Here is a 17,742-nt window from a genome sequence, read left to right on the forward strand (position 1 = left end):
TCCTAATTATAATTGCACTACTGTAAATAAATGATTATCTATAAATACCATGCCATGCACAGCAATTATAATTCTTCAGTTTGTTCATGAATACTGCACACATATTTATAGCCTGCAATGAAGTGTATATACGGCATATCTTATTTTTAAAATTAAACATAGGGGGGCCAAAACATGCCTTGTGAAAATTAAACTGCATTAAAAAAACTTGCCACCTGAGGGTGCTGGAACTGCACAAATGGAAATCAACCTGACTTTTTTTGAACGGATGTGCTGCTTTTAATATCGTGACATCACGACGGCAATATATTGTGGCAGTTTTAATATTGCAATATCACGATATTGCCGTTATCGTTACATCCCTATTGACCACTGGTGTATAAATGTGTGTGAATGGGTGAAAGTGAGGCTTTGTCAAGTGCTTTGGGTACCATATAGTAGATAAAACACCATATAAAAAAGCAGTGGTGTTGGTTGTGCATGATTAAAATGTAGTAAACGGACACAATTTTACTTTCTTTCCCTTGAAAACAAACAAATTAAATGGAGCTTTTTTTCCCCTCTGAAAATGCTGGTGAAGTGGATTTGTACAACTTTTTGGGTCTTTGACAAAGCCAATATGCACGAGTGCCTAAGAGCAGCTCAGACAAACCAGGCAGAAGAGGATGCAGAAACACACGCATGTTCCCGTTCCCACTGCTTAGGGAGAGTGTGAAGTAGTTTGAGTCTGATGGCAATGAAATCTCTGGTGACTCAGAAGAGACAGAAACAAACCTCAAGCAGCTGCTTCTAGACGCATGCCCCATTTGCATGTTTTCATCTTCCTAGGTGTCAGAGGTCATCTTTTCCATCCTCGCCCTGTTACCTAATGCTCTTCCGGGGAACAGCATTGTGTCCCATTCTTCTGGTAACTCTGCGGCTGCACATCACCGTGTTTCAATTTGAAAGCTCATTATGATCGCAGCTCCCTCTTGATGACCAAAGTTGTAGCAGCTTATCAAACCAACCAAGGACTCTCATTTAATGTGTTAACTTTTGTGTGCTTGATTCTCACCAAATCTTCTAATTTACTCTTATCTCGATTTTGGGTTGGTTGGAGGTGGGGCGTTGTGGGGGGAGGAATGAGCTGAGAGTATCTTTGTGCCACATCAGTTCCAGAGGGCAAAAATCTTATGCCCTCCGCATTTGAACATTCATCAAAAAAGAAAAACAAACTGCGGCCAACGCTTAAGATGACATTGGGCAAAAATGGTCTTGGAACCTTTCAAAAATGTTTGGCCTCACATGTCAAATTCAAAGTATATTTCGTTTTCTTCTCAGCACATGGGGGAGCATGAGACTAGGTTTGATGGTACACCTTGAAATATAAAACTTTGTTTTGTGATGCGGATTGGATCAGTGACGAAAGCCCTGTTGTCATGAAGTGTTTCACTTGCCGCTTTCCTAAATTGCCACACACCACACTTTTTATACTTGATGAATAATTATCATTTTGATTCAAACACTGCGGTACCCGGCTCACAATGAGATCATCTGCTGTGATACATTTCTTTTTCATTATTACCTCTCTGCCAAGAAGCGCATTTTTCACGAGAGAAAAAGGATTCTAAGCATATTCTTATGTACATTTAGTAGCAATCCACATACTGATGATGTCACTTAAAAACAATCACTTGTTGTATTCTCCATCTCAAACATCTGCAGCAGAGGGTGGCATCCCACCCCCAGCGGAGACATCCTGTATGTGGGTTGCATTAGAGATGCATGAGACACTAATGGCGAGTGAAGACTGCAGCTGACTTTCTCACACGCACGCAGGACATTGAGGGTGCGCACACAAGCTTAACTTGTACACGCACGGAAATAATTGCAAGTGTGTGTTTGCTTGTATCTCATACTATGGTAGCTTGCTAACTAGATGGTGCCTGAGTGTGTGTGTGTGTGTGTGTGTGTGTGTTAGTAGTGGTAGAGCTTTCTCAGAACAAACACTTACATGTCTCTTGAGCCATTGAGAAAAGAGGGTCAATGGCTCAAATAAGGATTTTAGCCGTCTTCTCTACAGCTGTAGGTTGAATGTGTCAGTAAAAAAAAAAAAAGCTGTTACGTCAGGTGAATTGTTTCAAAGGGAGATGAAACATAGCCGTCATTTAATTTCCAACAAGTAAGTCAATTCACAAATAGATGTGGTGAAAATTGAGAGACAGTTAACAGGAATATTGTCAAATTAATTCATGCATCCATTCGTCCACTTTCTTATTTGAATGAATTTTCTCTCTTTTTTTTATAACACAAAGACAAACGTCACAAACATGACCAATAAACCCTGAGACCACTCATCTTCTGTCTATTCCACGACCTGTTCAGGGTCGTGAGTGAACTAAAGCCTGTCCCAACTTACTTTGTGGACAAGGCGACCTATACCCTGGACTAGTCACTAGTCAGTCACAGGGTGCGCACATAAGGTCGGGCCACCAATCACTCAAATTCACACCATCACTGAGTGGGAAGTTATGGGAACTGAACCCAGTGCCTGCGCCAAAGTCAGACAAATGCCACAACACCGTCAGCAACTGCTAATTAATTCAGGGAATAGCCATTTGAACCTTAATCACGGGAGAGTAGCCTAAAGGCTAACATACTAGCGTCATCTGTTAATGAGCAGTGTCTACCATCGAGTGCTTATTTTGGTGATTGAAGCTGTTTGATCCTGTTACTTAACTAAGGCGATGATCACTTGAGTTTGACTTTTCTTTTGCCCATGGCACAGATGTCTTCGTTTGGCGATGATGTTTTGCTAAAGGACTTGGAGACAATTGCAAATACTGGATATTGGCAAGCCATAAACTTTCTGGGGGAATATGGACAGACGGGACAGGACTGGAACATCAGGTATGTGTTCAGATGCAAAAATTAAGCATACTGAGAAAAGAACATTGTCCTCTCTATTCAAAATGGAGGAGGCTCTGTTATATTTTAGGGCTACTTGAGAGTTGAATACTCTCACTGGTATCGGTCTGGGAAAAAAGATAGCGAAAAATCCATTATATAGAATTAGATATCACGATTAGGCAAAGCAGCGAAAAATGAATCATGATGTGGTGAGCGATGATTTTTGTCTCATTCTGGTTGTACTTGGAGACCCAGGCTGTGCATGCAAAAGGTTTGAGAACCACTGCTCCAACTCACTGCATGGTTTTCTTTCAAGTGCGTGTCCAGCGGGTTTTCCCTTGGCAGGATCGAATACAAACCGTGCCTTTGAAGTAAGGATGACAACTTTGGGATCAAAAGTGGAGTGACTAAATGAAAACGGTTACAAACTCACAATAAAGGTGTGGAAGATATGATGATTTAAATGCGGTGAGGGGATGTGTTAGGGAAAAGTAAGGAAGTTATGACAAAGTCCATCTTGAGGTAAGGAAGTCGGGAAGGAAGGAAGATCAACTAAAAAGAGCTGAAGAATCGCAGATTGATTATAATAAAGAAAAGCATGTTGTGAGTAACTGCATTTGTGTGTGTGTGTCTTCTGTAAAAAAAAAAAAAAAATGTATTTACTGAAGTACACACTCCAGTACTTGTAGTTGGAATGATATAAAGCTCAGTGCCACCAAATGAGGACATCAGTGCACTTATGACAAATCACACTTGAACATCCTGGGAAGGAAGAAAAGCTTTTTGTGATTGATTCATCATTCTGAAATTCAGAATTAATCTCATCTTTGATGCTGTGGAGCAGATTATTATTTGGCCCCGCCCTGTCTGCTTTATTACTGCAGGGAAAGAGTGCCGGTACATCTATACAGCTGAACCACAGAACATATGTGCAGTAAGGTTCAGTGAAAAGAACCGATAGTAAAATGAAGTTGTAAAATTACAAGTCAATTCTAGAATCTCTTTTTTTTTGGTCCATTTAAAAAAGGAAATGAAAATCCATTAGACCCCGGTTGAGTAGAGAAGGTCAAAAAACGGACGGGTGGATAGTTAATAATGGAGAGCAAAGTTGTGAACCTGCTGCACGTACGTTCAGCCCAAAGCACAAGCGTGTAGCCTCATTTTCTTCCTTTCATGTTTTCAAGCCTGAAAATGAAAAGGTTGTCCTATTTATTTGCATGTGCTAGCAGCAGCGTTCCAAAGTGAAAATAAGGCGGCGTACGTATTTCTTCCTGCCGTTTGTGCATTCTGATTATGCGCGTCGTCACATGGTTCTCTCTCTACCTCACATGCCTGCCAACAATGGACCCCCTTTTTCAGATTCCTGCCGTCTAATGGTGTTATGCAACGCTGACTTCAATACGTCTTTTCTTGTCGCATTCCTTGTCCTCTCACTGTCTGTGCATGAAAAACACGATGGCTGCATAAACCCTCTTGAAGGATAAATCAATTGCACGTTTCTAATGATCCATTAATCTGGGTTTGCGTTGTCACACCCTGCTGGGAAGGAGTTATTTCAAAGATGATCACAGAGCAAAGTGTAATCAATCTGAAAGCTGGCGCAGCGGGAATGATCTCCTTGCTTGAGACGCAGTTTGTCTCAAGTCCTGATCACCAAAGGAAACACGGGAGCACCAAAACCCATGCATCATATGCTGATTGAATGAAGATCTAATCTAATTTACCTCAAGTGTTAAAGTATCTATCTGTCTGTCTGTCCGACCGTACCGTACCGTACCGTACTTCTACTCATTGGCTTCTTGCGGTGAGGTGTAAACACAATTGAGCGTAGGCCTACCCAAAATCCAGTCATAATGACCGCTGTCTTCGGTGGATTGCAGTTTTCACAATGATTGTTTGAGGATTTCTGGAATTCCTCTGGGAGGTTTTGTGAATTTTGATTATGCTTTTAACAGAAAGCAGTTCGGTGATGACAATATGCAACTAGGAATCAGAAACTATGAGGAATATACTGTTAAAGATACAGTGTGAAAAAGTTCACTACGGAGACTACACTTGGCAAGCCTACCACCAATTATTATTTGGTGTGAGCCAGCAAGTGTCTTGGCGGGTGACGGTGACTTGGCAGCCGGCAAGAACCCCGGCAAGCGACACCAAAAGACAGAGTGAGCCGGAGTTAGCCGGAGAAGCTAGTGGGAGTTAGCCCGAGCCATAGGCTGTATCGAGTGACTAAGAAGAGCGGCTAGTCAAATCAAGTCGTCTTTATTTATATAGTAGTGAAAGAAGCTAGTAAAGGCAGAGGGCACCAAGCATCGGGAGCCCAAATCAAGGGACTCCGTGACGATCACCTGCAGGCCGCAGCTGTGGAAGTTAAGGGTCGGTCGACCCATTGGGTCCGTCATTAGCTGCTAGCCGCACCAGGGCTAACTCCATTTGCAAAGTTGTCTTTTGGGCATCCATAGCAGGAAGATGGCAGCCAAACATGCCTCTTGTCAGGTTAATATAATTACCGATTATTACTAGACCTACAATTAAAAAAAAAAAGTGTTGAATGAATGAATTATTACTTCACCACTAGATGGTGCTAACATTACACACTATGCCTTCAAGAACAGAGAGTTAAGAATTGGCTTTGGATTCGGTTATACTGAACATGCTGCACATCCTCCGTTGCATGTGGATATTCTCATTCATCCACGTCATTTCTTTCTCGGGGCATTCAATCCATCAGAACAGGACTTTGTCTTGCTGCCTTAGAAGACGTTTCGCCTCTCACCAAAGAAGGCTTCATCCGTCTATGCAACAAGTATTGGTTAGGACTGACCAGCCGGAGTTTGTGTGGAAAACCAAAGTATTGCCCCAGTCAACAAGTCATTCAGTCATTGATATTCCATTCAGTCGTGTAAAAAGCAAAAAGTGAGTGGTGCTACCAGTAGTCACGGGGATTTTGTTGTTTGTTGCGTGTTGGAGTCAGTCAACGACTGCAAGACATATTTACAATGTTTGTCCCCGTTTTCACATCGCCCTCCATGCCATCTTGTTTACGTCACTTTTGGAGGCATTGTGCAGAGATTACATAAGCAGCAAAGCCCGAGATCATAACAGGAACCATCGAAACTGATCAACTGTGACTTGCCCAAACCAATGCAATCTTCTCCGTCCGACTTCATTTTTCTCTTTTCCATAAGAAAAAGATCCGCTGACTCAAGTTGACTGTGATGCTGTGGGGCTTTTGTGTGCAATATTTTGTGTGCGTTGCTGAAGGAATCAGAAGCCATCCATCAGCCAGCAGGTGTGTCTGCTTTCCGAACACGCAGCCTCGCTGCAAATCCACGCAGACGCTGTTGTGCACAGCTGCGGGAATTGCGTGACAAACCACAGAATATAGCTTTTGCACGGGCTTGGGCTCTCAGCCCATTGTGATTTACAGACTGAGCTCTTTGCTGGCAGTGACATTGATCACAACAGATCACTGAGGACCCCTGGTGGCTCTTTAAAAAAAAAAAATTATCCTCTCTCTAGTTGCATCACCAGGATATACAGAAGATGAAAAATTGTAAATTGAAACATAATTTGTAAATATATGTTATTAGTTCATTATAGCACCGTATATTGATTGTGATCACTATGCATTGTGCCACATCAATAAATGTTAAACTTGAGTAGAGCAGTAAGAAAACAAGCTGGTCTCTGTGGACACCTGCTGGAGGTTCTAGGAACCGCCCATCTTTCCAGTTTCACTGGGGTTGTGGGTAACTACTGCCAATGCCAGCTGACTTTGCGCTCGAGGCGGGATATAGCCGACCTACATCCTGGACTGGTCCCTGCTCAGTCAGGAAAAATGATAGGAACCGTTCCATTAGTAAACCGTTTAAAATTTGAAAAGTCTACAGTTTGTTTACTCACTACGGTTTTGTTTTGACATTTTTGCATCATGATGAAGCACTAGCAAATGAAAGAAAAATAAGTTTTACACAGATGTGGACGGACAGCCAAGTGTAGGCTGTATTGTTTTCCCCTGAGGATGTGGTGCAAAAAAAAGAAGGAAATCTTTTGGCAAGGTTTGTCGTGCTCATGACACGTGCATTTCCAAGTATGAAGCAATGCAGCTGCAATGCTGACATATAAAACAAAGCAGAGTAAAAATGGTGTATAACAACAAAGTATTCAACAAAAGATTAGTCCATTTCTTTCTGTAACACCTCAAGGTGCCCCAAGATGGCGCCAAAGCCCTACCTAATAAGAAAATAGTACGTGGTGGCAAGGAAGTATGTGATATACATCTCCACTTCTGAGAGAATATACTAAAGAATTAATTAATAATAATAATAATAATAATAATGAGACAACTTGATTGTTTTTTTTTAAATAACCGTAAATGAGCAGCTCTGAAATTGAAAAACGCATGGCTAATGATTGTGATCGTGTCAGATTCGGTATCAGCATCTATATCGACGGATCTCACTCATTGATGATCGGTATTGAGATCGGCAGCATAAAACCTTGAATGCAACACACCTAGTTAAGTTGGTAGCAAATGCTAAGTGTTTTGGGAACATAGTTAGTGATGTATTTACAGTTTAGGCACGAATGTAGGCAACTGGAAACTTTGTTACGGGGTTTAGTTGCAGGGTCTCATTAGAGGCTGAGCTGCACCGTATTTGTTTACAGAGTAAACTAGTGGCTAAAGTTTGAGGCAGGAAAATTTTTTGCCTCTGCAGCAGAAAAATCAAAAACTTTTTCATTAGCTGTCTGCGACCCACCCAAAATGGGTCTGCAACCCACTTTTGGTTTCCGACCCACTAGTTGAGAGCATTACCAAGTCTAGTTTAAAAATAACTAGATGTAGATTTCTGGAGAGATTGCGTGTGAATGCTGAATAAAAAATATATAGAAACGTGGAATCATATTGGATGAGGTGGAGCGTTGTCGAAAGATATGGAATTATGTGGAATGACAGTGAATGAGTTGGAATTTTAAATGATAAAGAACGATATAGAATGATATTTACTGGCAGTAGTTATGATATAGAAAGAGATTTAATTATATCAAATTTGGTGAATGATATTGGTGAAAATGTGTGAGTGAAAAATGTGGAAATTTTGGTATGTGGAAATTCAGTAAATGTAATTATATGGAATGAGTTCAAATGATATTGAATTGTATTCATTTTGAATAGGAACAATATGAGCCCTAAACCCTAATTCTTACCCCTGAGTAAAAAATGTTCACTATTTTGTGGAAAATGTGGAATTGTTGCATGCATGCAATGTGGGCATTGGGGGAATGTTGAAAATTGATCCCAAGGTGATTTGAATGATCTTAATATTGAGAATTTCAAATGGGCAAGAATTGTTGAATGTCCCGTTGAAAATGAATGCGGATACTTTGGGCTGGAAAATTTCAAATTGTGGGCAAACTTTGAATGTTATGAATGAGAACAGAAATTGCCTGCAAAACACACATTTTTGGAACATGTTGACGTTTGAAAGGTTTGAATCAGTCGAGAAATTATTTATACAACAGCAAAAAATGCTGTAGTCCTTTTGTGATCGCTACATAAAAGAAAACTCTCGTCTCCTATATCATAATGTATCTTACTCCCTTTTTATTGACTTGGGCTGCTGTGTGAATGAAAAACAACAACAATGGGCCATATTTGTTGTTGTTGTCAAGAGCCAATTTGGGTGTACCTGCAAATAGACAAATGCAGTGAAAAACAAATCCTTCAGCCGGTCTGATAACTTGCATTTTTTCTTTTGTAGCTCAAGAGGGCGCTGTTGTCCTTTCAAATAAAGTTTTGCAATAATGCCAGTACCACACAAGTGAGAGTGAGTTCATATTTGGGATCTTTTCAAGTGTCACAGATGAGGTGAAGTCTATCCCAGGTGAGTGAGGGCTGCTGGACACAAGGGGACAAACAAACAAACAAACAAACAGTCACCCACAAGTCTTCAGTTGACCTAAGCCACATTTGTGTAACGTGGGAGGAAGCTGGAGAACCGAGAGAAAACTCCAGCAAGCCCCGATGGTGAACATCCTCACAGAAAGACCCACACCTGCAGTATTGATATACATTTTTCTTACACATATGTGAGAAAGCTCATTGTTTATTGTTGTGGCTAAAAGAATTCCAAAGAATTGAATTGCTTGAAAGAACTTGAGAAAGGCTCCTCAAAACTCAAGGCCACCTTTTCCGATGTCAGATTAAAAACAACACTTGAAAGAGGAGAGTTTTTGAATAAAAAAAAAAAAATGTATTTCATTTGGCTGTAAGTTGAATAGCGGTCTTTTCTGAGCGACGTGTACTGTTGGTGAAGTCCATGCTGAGCCAACACGATTGTCAGCTCAGCTTGTGTGACTCGTTGACGTCCATGCCGGCCGGCAGCCGCGTTTGGCTCCGGTGGCGTTTCTGGCCTGCTTTGCTTTGCTTGCGTCTTCATTTGATTGTTGTGGGATGCGATGGAGAGAATCGCACACAGAAAAACATACTCTCATTCCAGCTCCTTTGGAATGCGCAACTCTGCCCTCTCCATTGACCCTATTGAATTTTCATCATTTAGCCCCTCCCACTCTGGCCGAGATGAAGATTTAGCTCTTGCTCATCCACACAACGCATGTTGTGCGATCACAGCAATTGTAATTGTAATGTAAAGATTTCCTTTTTTTTTTTTTTTAATACTACTAAGACAAACCGTTGAACTCCTTCTCTTGATCAATTCTCCTCTTTTCTTGGCGTCAATTTTGCTCGGAATCGCTTTGCTTTCTCAATCAGCGTCACACTTCCTGTAAGTCCTCAACTATTTGAATGCTTTGACTGCAGGGGGCCCGGCCCATAAGGGGGACTTGTTAAATCCATGACGGATTATGATGTCCAGATTGTCATTTTGAATGAAAGAATGAGATAAGGAAAATATGAGTGCAAAGCACAAACACAATAATAAGTAGATTTAGTCGGCAAGAAGAAGCCACGTTATAATGAAAAGAGAGAAAGTAGAGAAAGTGTGTGCGTGCGCGCGTGCACTGCATCCAATCACTAAATATCAGCTTGCTTTGCCGCCTTAAAACCTCCAGCAAGCCTGTAGCAGCGACAGAAGAGCTCTCGTTGCAATCTTGTTTGTTTGCAAGTTTCTGAAGCTCAACAGGTCATCTTCATTTGTTTTTGTTTGCTTTTCCTCCTGAAAATGTCATCACGAAGAAACTTGACATGTTTGAGTCAGGAAGTGGGTTGGAGGAATTTGTGCATTATTAAAGAAAGGTCCCATCGTATTTCCATTATACTATGCGGTGCAACAGTGCCATTAGCTTTATTGATTTTTTTAGGAGCATTTTCAAACCCCAGTTGCAAAGAAGTTAGTTTCTTTTGCGAAATGTAAATCAAAACCAAATTCAATGATTTGCAAATCTTTTGCAACCTACATGCAATCGAATAGACGACAAAAACAAGAAGTTTAGTGTTCTTACCGGTAACTTTTTTTCCCCTTTCATTTGAATTTGATGCCTGCAACAGTTTCCCCCAAAAAAGCTCATCTGTGACAGGCAGCAACAAACCACTTGGAACGTTGAGGAAGGCTCAGTTCATTGGAAACAGGCGAGCGTCATGATGAAGGGCCGTCCCGTCCTCCAAAGGCGCCGTTATTCACAAGCAAGGATGTTGCCCACCTTCATCAGCAAATAGTCCAACGGTTCGACGGCAACGACTCTCATCGTACAATGGAACGAATTTTGCGATTTCATCATCTGCGGCCCATAATATCATCAAAAGATTCAGACAAGCCGCAAAAATCTCTGCACTCAAGTGGCAAGGCCGAAAGGCAATGTTGAATGCCCGGAATGACTTTTCATGCTTCAGTTGGCACTGCAGTAAAAAAAAGGGCATCGTGTTAAGAATAGTGCCACGTGGACACTTCAAATACGGTAACTATTGTCAGTTAACAGCGTGTGTTGCTGCATCTACAAACTGCAAGTTCAAACGACCATGCAAAGTAAAAGCCATTTATCAACAACACCAGAAGCTTCGCAAGCTTCTCGAGGCCCAAAGTCATCTGAGATCGAGAGGAAAAGTGGGAAGTGTGAAATTGCTATAAGCTGAAAGTTGAAATGCCAGCAAATGCTCACGGCACGGGGCTAACTTTCACATCTGTCAAAGCACCATGAATGCTTTCCAAGTACAACTTTATGCTGCCATCCAAGCAACATCGCCGCTTTTTTTTTTCCAGCAAGCCACACGTGGCTTTGTTGTCAAAGAGTGTGAGTACCAGACGGCCTTGCCAGCAGTCCAGACCTGTCTCACATTGAAAACGCGTCGCACATTTTCAAGTGCAAAATATGACAATGGAGACCTTGGACTGTTGCAGATCAAGCAAGAATGAGAAATGATTCTACCGACAAAACTTCAACAATGACTTACCAAATACTTAATGAGTGTTGTCAAAAGGAAAAGGCGACGTGTAACCACGCCATGGAATGTGTTGCAGGCATCACATTCAAAAGGAGGGAATATTTCAAACGAAACAATAAAGTGAATCCGTTTTAACATGAGATATGCTGTCTTTGTAGTGCGCTCACTTGAAAAGGGATTTGCAAATCATTATTTCCTTGCAGGGTGTCTTGCTGTCGTTCACTGTACATTTTGCAGCCACTCAAGTTTGACGACCGTCAACCCTCAAGTGATTTCGGGCGGCGGCACACGCCAAACACAGCTTAACCTTCTTTTAACCCCAATAAAACAACTTGCTTTTCCCCTTCAACCTCATGACTCGGACCTGACGGCTGACAGTTGACAGGCACGTGTGTGTGTGTATCTTTTCCATGTTGCCCCCCCCACCACCACCACTTCACTTGCCAGTGAACCTTGACCATGCATGTTCAAAGCGTCTGCACACACGCGTGTGCATTGTAAGTTTTAAGTATGTATGTAAGCATGCTGTGAGCGTGTTACTTTATTTACGATTATCCTCCGAGTGAGCCGACACCGCTGCCCGTGTGTCACACGCTTATTTATAGCAGGTGTCTTCTGTTTGGTGATGAATTCAATTCCTCCGCCTGCCTGTGCTTGTCAACAATGGGAACACCTTCCGATGAAAACAAGATTCCTGTTGCTTCACCTAAAGTATCATTTCCAGTCAAAACCTTCCATTGAATGATTTATAAAAAAGTAAAAGAAAGATGGGATCAAAGGACTAAGACTTGGACCCCTTCGGAGCCAGAGATGATTGCAGTGGACACGACATATTTGCATTTGGATGATGTCAACACTTCAGGGTCATGATTGGATCTTAGATTTTGCATGATGTTCAATGTTAAAAATGTTACATATAAGCTTGGTACGTTCACAAGACGTTACAGCCGTACTATCCAAGCGTCCATTATAACAAGTAAAAACACAAGATAAAAAATAAATAAATTGTGAGAAAAGGGTCAAAATCAATTAATAAATAAAAATAATAATTGCCCAGCAGAAAAAATGCGGGTCTGAAGAGGTTAATTAGTCATTTTTGGTGTCAAATCACAATTTTGCTAATTTCCAATTTTTTCGTCGTTCCAGCTGTGTAAAGGGTGAGCTCGACCGTCCTGGGCGATGTGATAGCACTTAAGTTGATATGTGAGCCAATACTTTAGAAAGTCTTTGAGATTCTCAAAGATTGTCAAACTCAAAAGCTTTTCAGTTGACAGCAACAGTGAAAGAATTGGCCTGGCTGTTACGATACTTTTGGAGAAGATCGACGCACTCGGCAGCCTCCAACAAGCACTTCAATCGTCACTCAACTCAATTGCACGGCGGGAAAGAAATACGATGACGGGACGAAGCAGAAAAACGTCAGGAGGGGTTCGATGAAAAGCCAACTGTCTTGTGTGCTTAACGTGCGCGCTGATGTGTGTTTGCGCGTGTGTGTTTGGAACCCCTGGTATCCCTGAAAGGCTCTTATTGATGGACTTTAGGCCCTAATTGGACATGCGGCACGTGGCTGACACCCTCCCTCAGTGCGTTCAAGCCGTATGCGTGCTTTTAAATGCGCATTAGGAGAGTGCAAGCCCCCTCTCTCCGCTCCGCATGAGGTCATAATGATTTTGACTCCTCCCACCGCAGGACACATTTGACCGTTGCAGTGTGTTTGATCGTCGCCATCGGCATTTCTGTCTGTGACGTGTGCACAATTTCAAGCTTGCGCATTTTTGTTCCGAAAGCTGTTTTACTTTGTAACATTTGTGGTGTCGATCATTTGCGATAATTACGTCCAATTCCTTGAATTGAATGTGTTGGACAGTTTGTTTGTTTGTTAACAGCCATTTTGATATCAACAAGATCAACCCAGTTTTGTGAGAATGCACAGTGCAACAAAGGCAAGTAAAAATGCCAGCCGCTGCAGCTGTGTGCACGTTTGTGTGTGCACGTGCGTGTGTGGCGAACATCTGGCCTCTATGCTGTCTTGATTGGCTGCAAAAAATATTTCTGGATTTAACAATTGGAAATGTCTTGGCATGTTGTGAAATGTTTTTTGTGTGTTTGTGCAGATGACGAGGATGTCTGGAACTTGCAAATGGCCATTGATGGACAATTATGTGTGCGCGTGTGTGCGTGTGCGCGCTGGGAGCTTTTACTTCCCACCATTAGCTTCAAATCCTGTTTTTGAGCAGGCGGCTGATTCTTCCCTCGATTACGATTTCGGCATCATCTCGTTTATGGAGTGCCATTGTTTTATCACTTTGTTTGTACCGTCTGCTTTCTGCTTTCCGCCCTTTTGCTCAAGTCGTGTCATTTCTTTGACTGCAGTCGCGAATAGTTGTCGAGTCCAGTGAAAGTTAGATGGAGTCCATCATCTTTGTAGTTGACCTCTGAAGGCCTTTTCTCTTCAAACGACACCGCTCACCCCCCATCGGCGCGGGGGTGGCCCTCATCTGCAACATCCGCCCGGCTGCGGGCGCTGGAAGATTCCGCGGGGTTGTTAAAAGTGTTGTTAAGAGAGTGGCTGGCAGCCGTTGCCGACAGGTTGGGGATGGAAGGGCAGATGGTGTTTGATTAGCGAGCAGACTGACGATTGAATGAGAGGAGAGAGGGAGGATGCGGGGAGGAGGGGAGGAGGGGGGGGGGGGCTGGATGGAGAAAGATGCAGGGGGCGACGGAGGCTGAAGGAAAGAAGGAAGTTGGATGCAAAGAGGATTGAAGAAAGGGACGGGGGGGAGATGGAGGAGGGGCCATGATAGAGGGGAGGGTGCAGGGAAGGAAGCAAAGATGGAGGATGGCTGGATGAGTCGGGAGTGAAAGCGTTAGTCGAGTGATGCCCGCTTCATTGCAGGAGCTGGCCCACCTGCACTTGGACAAAACTGCCAACGTTATGAAATATAGGGCTGGCTATTGATTCTAATTTCCCCAACCGATTCAATTTGGATTGATTCACAAGAGTTCAGTTCGATTCGATTCGATTTGTTTTGTATTCGATTCACTTCACTTCAAAACAATATTGATTAATTATGGAACATCAAGTCTTCTGAAATATCAAGGACGTGATGAAAAAAAAAAAAGATGAAAAAAAATAAATTTTTTGCAGAGGAAGTAACTGGTTACATGATTTAGTGTTATAAATGAATCACTTAAGTGTTACACAAACATTGACATCAGCGAGGATGAGATATATAAAAAGTTAAATAATAATTAGAGCTACACAATATATGGAAAAAAACATCGATATAGCGATATTGGCATGCAATCAGTTTCATATGGAATTTTATGCTTTTATCTGAATTTGACGAGTCAGCCGCTGTCAAGAAAACAGTAAAATACAATTTTTTTTTATATTAAATATAATATTAAAGTAATGCATCACTAGAAAGAACCCATTGGAGTCGATTGCACGACACTGATGCAGTGATCTGGCAATTTGGTGACTAAAAGGAGACTAGTTTTATGGGTGCTGTAATGCGATTTTGATGGATTGATGGCGCTGCACGATCGGGCGCCCACGACATCATCCGCATGTGGAGATCCTCTTGCAGTTCCTTTAACTGTAAATGCACTTTCACGCTGTTCAGTCCTTTCGCTCTGTAGACTGCATGCGTGCACCTGTCTGATGAATTTAAATGGAGTACGTTTTTTTCCCCCCCTCCCTCAACACAAACAGCCACTTTTAGCTGTGCTAATGTAGCAGCATACCAAAAGGAAGAAGACTAGACTTGCTTTGGCCTTGAAAATAGGGCCCGGTATGTTTCCAAACATGCACCGTTGGTTATATGCGATTATAGAGAAGGCTGAATGTGCTGAAGAAACAATCGATTTGGGGGAAAGAAGTTGTGCAAAGGTTGGTTGCAATGAGAATTGTGAAAAACTGAAGAAGGGAATATTCAGAGGATGGAGCACGGATGCAAAATGGGGAGGACGGACGGGAGGACCCAAGAAAGAAAGATGTCTGCAGGATGCAAAGCAGAATAGGGTGGCGAGCAAAGATGGAGGGTGAAGAAAGGAAAACGCAGAAAGGATGGCTTGAGGTAGTAATGACGATGAAATGATTGGGCCGGGGGTGCTGCGGAGTGTTTTGGGATTGAAAACAGCTGTCACAGAACAACCACCGATGCATTTGGGTGTCATCGTGGAGGATTGAATCCAATAAACCTGCAGTGCCGGCTGATTGCACTTTTCTCGGCAAGCCGGCGCTCCGCTTTGCGTCTCTTGGACTCTGGCATCGTTCGCTTCTTATTGACTTTGGAGTGTTGCGGCGCGTCCATGTGGAGTCGCACCCCCTCCATCTTTAAAACCACTCGCTTACTCGTACTTGGCCCGGCCTTTACCCGCACGTACGCTATCGTGCCATCTCAGTTGATGCCACGTTTGTGTGTGTGTGTGTGTGTGTGTGTGATTGACAATGAAATAATCAGCAGGCCAACACAAACACAGCTGTTTTATTGTTGCACTGTTCAGATGTGCTTTAACTGGCAGACGGTGCGAGAGCGAGAGAGGGCGGGAGAGAGAGATGATACCGAAGAAAACGCGCTCCCGCCCACCTCGGCTTCAGTCCGTCCCAACTCTTTGGCACACGGGAAGACCCTCGTCCCGCTCCGTCTGTGCGAGCGCTTGCGCAGTCACGGACGGACGCTCGTCTGATGTCGTCGAGGTCGGCGCACGCAAACGCTAATCAATTAAAAGATAGATGAAATCAATCCCGACTGAATCTTCATCAAGATCAACAGCATTGAGGCTGCGAGATGGTTGGTTGTTTGGTGCTGCTGTTCACACAACATCGGCAGCGCTAACAGTCGTTGCTGATGCCGCACTTTCTGTCTTTTACTGGTTGCTGGATTCATGCCAATTTGCTTACCTTGCAGCGTAGCCACATTCACTTTGAAATCTCACAAAACACCTACGGGAATGTTTACACTAATATACAGTAGCAGTCCGCTTTGGACTCCACTTTTCATTCATAGCAACATTGAGAAAATGATTTGACGTCTTCACGTCATGTTCCACATTCTATTTGCTTCATTGCCACTTAACGGCTCTGTTTTTTTTTGCAGCTAACTACTCACTGTTGTGAAAACACAAATTAAGCAATTGCGGGGATGGAAAACATATTTTTTTTATTCATAGGCTACATTGAAGCTAACCTGGAGCTGATTGTGTTTGTTTTTTTCCCACTAAGTGCCTAGAATTAATTGAGGTAATAATGTAATAATAAGAGTAATGTTTTTAGAATGTGTGAAGAAGCTGCAGTACCTGAAGATCCAGGAGAACATGCAAACTCCTAATAAAAGAATGAGAAATGAGATATGAATTAGAGATAGCCTGATGTATGTGTTTTTCCGCTGTTACAAATGATTAGAAGTCAGGAGGCCGATAAGCAGTATTTGGAGCCGATCACTTCTTAATCTTAAGACAATTGAGGTCTTTGTTTTAAAGTCCTAACAAAAAACAAAAGGCTCTAGCAGGTTCAGCAGCTTGGCTTAGAAAGTTCAATAAAACCTTTAACAAATAAATAGCTCACTACATTTTATTTTATTATTATTTTTTTTTTCACAATAAATGAACTCTAAAATTGTAATGTTAAACTTTCACTTAGCTTTGCTTTGGGGTTCAAACAAAAACAAGTGCTCAGACTTCCAAAGCTTAAAATTGAAAATGTAATTAAAAATAAATAGTTCACTTAAATTAACATAGTATGGAATTGATCTCTCATTTAGATTTGGAATTTTTAAAATAAGGGCAATGCCGATATGCGTAAAAAATGTTGAATATGGACGGCAATTACAACCATTTATTTATTTTTTTAATCTTAACTCTTTGACTTCCAGACGTTTTCAAAAACGGGACGTCGCCAGTGCCAGCCGATTTAAGCATTTTGAGTGATCTTTCAAGGTCTACAGAAAATGTTGTGTTGGGACTATGGAAACACACATCCGACCAAATGAAAGATTGGACTCTCATCTCTCATCAGAAAAAAAAAGGTTTGTTTCTACCTTATTCCGTTCTTCAGTAATCAACAATAGAAAATGGTTACTTTCACCGAAATTCTGTTTTGAAACAAAAAGCGGAGAAAAAGAGCTTTTTGTGAAACGATGTTATTTCATGCACTCTAGTGAATTGTACACTTCTTTTTGTCCATGAATGATGCCACAAACACCTAAATAGTGCTTTACTTCTGTAAAACGCTTTCACCAACAATGAAAAAGTGTTTTTTAATTGCAAAATGCGTTTATTTCCATTCAACAGTGTAACAATTTGACAAAACAATTTCGCAAACTATTTACAAATGTGTGCAACTGTGGTACTACTTACAATTATGCGGATGTTTCAAATACAGTTTTTCTTTTTGTAACGCTCTCCTGCGTGCAAGGAGACGCCAGGACTCGCACAACAGTTTACTT

General features: G+C 41.9%; 1 long non-coding RNA gene across 6 annotated transcripts in view; it reads left to right on the top strand.

Annotated features, from left to right (window-relative positions):
• The window catches only part of LOC144034696 (uncharacterized), a 64,132-nt gene that overhangs the window by 12,135 nt on the left and 34,255 nt on the right, over positions 1-17,742 (top strand). For 2 of the 6 annotated variants that reach the window (XR_013288271.1, XR_013288270.1), the window contains exons 4-5: positions 2,768-2,889; positions 17,170-17,322. This is a non-coding gene — a long non-coding RNA (uncharacterized LOC144034696). Of the gene's footprint in view, positions 1-2,767; positions 2,890-3,205; positions 3,449-8,654; positions 8,721-17,169; positions 17,323-17,742 lie in introns of those variants that run through there. The other 4 variants (XR_013288269.1, XR_013288268.1, XR_013288273.1 and 1 more) reach the window with 3 other exon arrangements.

Source organism: Vanacampus margaritifer, chromosome 1 (genome assembly GCF_051991255.1).
Source record: "Vanacampus margaritifer isolate UIUO_Vmar chromosome 1, RoL_Vmar_1.0, whole genome shotgun sequence".
NCBI lineage: Eukaryota > Metazoa > Chordata > Actinopteri > Syngnathiformes > Syngnathidae > Vanacampus > Vanacampus margaritifer.